Raw genomic sequence first — 4,476 nt, 5'->3', positions numbered from 1 at the left:
CAAGTAATCTAACAATTTCACAACAACTACCTAATACACACAAGTGTAAAGGAATGAATAAGAATATGTACATATAAATACATGGATGAGTGTTGGCCGTGCGGCATAGGCAAGATGCAGTAGATGGTATAGAGTACAGTATATACATATGAGATGAGTAATGTAGGGTATGTAAGAGTACAGTATATACATATGAGATGAGTAATGTAGGGTATGTAAGAGTACAGTATATACATATGAGATGAGTAATGTAGGGTATGTAAGAGTACAGTATATACATATGAGATGAGTAATGTAGGGTATGTAAGAGTACAGTATATACATATGAGATGAGTAATGTAGGGTATGTAAGAGTACAGTATATACATATGAGATAAGTAGTGTAGGTTATGTAAGAGTACAGTATATACATATGAGATAAGTAGTGTAGGTTATGTAAGAGTACAGTATATACATATGAGATGAGTAATGTAGGGTATGTAAGAGTACAGTATATACATATGAGATGAGTAATGTAGGGTATGTAAGAGTACAGTATATACATATGAGATGAGTAATGTAGGGTATGTAAGAGTACAGTATATACATATGAGATGAGTAATGTAGGGTATGTAAGAGTACAGTATATACATATGAGATGATTAATGTAGGGTATGTAAGAGTACAGTATATACATGATCCTGCTGGGGCCAAATGAAGCCACTCTTGAAAAGCTGGGTTTTTTTTCAGTAAACATGGGTCAACTAGGGTAGACAGAGGGAGAAACAACTGAGCGACAACTTATGAACAAAGCTACTTTATATCAAGAGTTCTTGAATAATTATTTATTTTTTAAATGAAAAACTAGGGATTTCCTCCACGAACAAGTTTAGCTCAATTCCATGCATATTTCACAGCAATTGCATATCTACTACACAATGTATACAAAACAAAACTACAGAAAACTGCTCATAGTGAAATGAAATAGTCCCAAATAGTGCACCATATGCAAATTGTTCCCGCATTGTGACATATCCTTAGCCATGGCCAGACATGACGGCACTCAGGATCAACTGTACGTTCACAGTAAGTCACTTGGTGACACTTTGATGAATAAGTCTTTTTAACTGCAGAGACACGTTTAGAAAAGCTTTTGAATGTGTTTTAAATCATTAAAACATGTTACAAATTCTTATGATTTGTAAAGACTTCAAGATTTGTAAGGCTAAAAACGTCATTAGCTAAAGGTAAGCTAGCATCAGTCAACACTGACATGACAGAACATAAACTTAACCAAAGGTCCTCTTGAGTTGATCCCTTCTAAAACCTTTAATTTAACCCGTAACCAGGCAAGTCAGTTAAGAACAAATTCTTATTTTACAATGACAGCCTATGAACAGTGGGTTAACTGCCTCGTTCAAGGGGCAGAACGACAGATTTTTACCTTGTCACCTTGCTCAGGGATTCGATCAAGCAACCTTTCGGTTACTAGTCCAATGCTCTAATCACTAGGCTACCTGCCTCTGTGGTGTTAACTTACCCAATGTTCTCTGAGTTAACCCCTTCTTTTTATTTTCCTCTTATGCTTTAGGGATTTTACAGATCCAGCAAAACGAGAGTGACACGCTCTGCTCTTCTTCCATCTCATGGGAATCCCATAAACCCCTCGTGCAATATTGTAAACTCCATCAGTGGCAGTAGCTGGCTAGCTGGTGTTACTCACTCCATTCCACTCAGGAGCTTTGCAGTAGAGTACAAAGACACTCCTAGCTCCCTGAAGAACTCCATGGTCCCCTCCCACTTCTCCCACTGTCCCCTCCTCCCTCCCTCACTCACACACACTTATACACCATACACACACACTTACACACACACAACACTTATACACCATACACACACACACACACACACACACACACACACACACACACACACACACACACACACACACACACACACACCCACACACACACCCACCCACCCGTGCACAGATTGTGGGCTGTTTTTTTTTTCATGTTGGCCTGCTGGGCTGGGGCCAGAGAAGAGCTCAGTACTCTCAGGGTGTGTATTGAAACAATTGTTGTTGGTGGTGTCTGTCCTGTTTGGATAGTCTAACTCTCAGGTTTGGGAAATCAAATCCTGTCTCGCTCTGGTTAGCTAATAGCCTAACCACCATCAAGCAACATTATGGACTAAATGTTCAAATGTTCAAATCCTGTTGCTTGTCAAAATAAGATCCTGATGAACTACGTGTCACCAATAGTATTACATTTGATTCATTTAACCTTTACTTACAGTGGGGCAAAAAAAGTATTTAGTCAGCCACCAATTGTGCAAGTTCTCCCACTTAAAAAGATGAGAGAGGCCTGTAATTTTCATCATAGGTACACTTCAACTATGACATACAAAATGAGGAAAAAAAATCCAGAAAATAACATTGTTGTCACGCCCTGGCCTTAGTATTTTGTGTTTTCTTTATTATTTTGGTTAGGCCAGGGTGTGACATGGGTGATTATGTGTTTGTCTTGTCTAGGGGTTTTGTAGATTGATGGGGTTGTGTTCAGTGTAGTATTCTAGGTAAGTCTATGGTTGCCTGGAGTGGTTCTCAATCAGAGGCATGTGTTTATCGTTGTCTCTGATTGGGAACCATATTTAGGCAGCCATGTTCTTTAGGTATTTAGTGGGTGATTGTTCCTGTCTCTGTGTTTGTTGCACCAGATAGGGCTGTTTCGGTTTTTCACGTTTCTTGTTTTGTATATTGTTCATTTTTCATTAAAGATGTATAAAGATAACCACGCTGCATTTTGGTCCTCCTCTCTTTCACCAGAAGAAAACCGTAACAATTGTAAGATTTTTTTATGAATTTATTTGCAAATTATGGTGGAAAATAAGTTGTAGTGCTCTTATACTGTAGTGATGTAGTGCTGTAATACTGTAGTGATGTGGTGATGTAGTGCTGGAATACTGTAGTGATGTGGTGATGTAGTGCTGGAATACTGTAGTGCTGTGGTGATGTAGTGCTGCAGTGACGTAGTGACGTTGTGGTGCTGTAATACTGTAGTACTGTAGTGGTGTAGTGCTGTAATATTGTAGTGCTGTAGTGCAGTAGTGACAGTGACATGGTGCTGTAGTGATGTAGTGCTGTTGTAGTGATGTGGTGCTGTATTGTTTTAGTGATTTAGTGCTGTAACACTGTAGTGATGTGGTGCTGTAGTGCAGTAGTGCTCTATTGATGTAGTGCTGTGGTGCTGCAGTGACGTAGTGCTGTAGTGGTATATTGATGTAATGCTGTAGTGCTGTAATACTGTAATGATGTATTGATGTAATACTGTAATACTGTAATGATGTATTGATGTAGTACTGTAATACTGTAATGATGTAATACTGTAGTGATGTGGTGCTGTAGTGATGTAGTGCTGTGGTGATTTAGTGATGTATTGTTGTGGTGATGTAGTGATGCGGTGTTGCGGTGATGTAGTGCTTTAGTTCTGCTGCTTTAGTTCTGCTGCTTTAGTTCTGCTGCTTTAGTTCTGCTGCTTTAGTTCTGCTGATTACACCCTCAGGTTAACAACCTTTTTCTGATTGTTTTGTAAACAGTGGCTTACTGCTCATGCTCAGTACAACTCTCAGCAAGTTAACCGAGGGCGTAGAATGAGGTGAACGAGCCAGAGTTAAACGAGATATTTGATTCTCTCAGATAGTGGAGCATCTGTCCTCAGTCTTCACCGTGGGTTTAGTGGGTACTGTTAGGTGTCAACGTGGTTCAGGACACAGTGGGGGGGAAACCTGTCGATATTCCCTGTACATCTCTTTCAAACCCAGGGGCAGGAAGAGACACTGAAGATGAAAAGACAACTCTAGGTAGTACAACAATCGAAGTGTGCTTTCAAACGTCTATATTTTATTTTAAGAAAAGTTCAGGACACAAGCACCAGAGTGAGGAAGTCAGAACAGAACCGCCTCCTTGGTTCCTCCTCAGTTCCTCTAGGCATTGAGATTCATGTAAGCAGGCCACAAGGACCGTGCCAGGACCTGACCTTTCCAGGGGCACAGTTAACACATGGACGCCAGGGGGGAGAGAGGGAGCCTGTTGGGTATGGCCTACAAAGACAACAGAAGGTGGGTACTGGGCCAGCAGCAGCAGGGGCACCTTTCAGATGAAGAATACTGTCAGATGAAGATCAAGAGCAGACACAGCCTTACTGCTGGTGAAGAAACGCTTGGCATTGCATAGATGTCGGTTTTGCAATGTTTTTAATTTGAATAGCATTTAATTGTGTATTCAGGATTTAGTTTTACAGTCATCCAAAGCACTAGAAGCAGGACCGGTTTTTAAAATCATGATTCATGAACTGTAGGCCCAGACTGGATAATCTGCAAACTATTTATATACACTACCAGTCAAAAGTTTTAGAACACCTACTCATTCCAGGGTTTTTCTTAATTGTTACTATTTTGTACAATGAAGAATAATAGTGAAGATATCAAAACTATGAA

General features: G+C 39.9%; 1 protein-coding gene across 1 annotated transcript in view; it reads right to left on the bottom strand.

Moving 5' to 3' along the window:
* LOC112220588 (protocadherin Fat 2) overlaps nt 1-1,724 on the bottom strand; it is an 86,832-nt gene extending 85,108 nt beyond the window's left edge. Inside the window, exon 1 of the mRNA XM_042303432.1 lies at nt 1,520-1,724. The gene's annotated coding sequence lies outside the window, so the exon portion shown is untranslated. The remainder of the gene's footprint in view (nt 1-1,519) is intronic.
* Nucleotides 1,725-4,476: the final 2,752 nt, after the last annotated feature.

This window comes from Oncorhynchus tshawytscha, linkage group LG21 (genome assembly GCF_018296145.1).
Source record: "Oncorhynchus tshawytscha isolate Ot180627B linkage group LG21, Otsh_v2.0, whole genome shotgun sequence".
Taxonomy (NCBI): Eukaryota; Metazoa; Chordata; class Actinopteri; order Salmoniformes; family Salmonidae; genus Oncorhynchus; species Oncorhynchus tshawytscha.
This window is presented reverse-complemented; position numbering and strand designations above follow the sequence as displayed.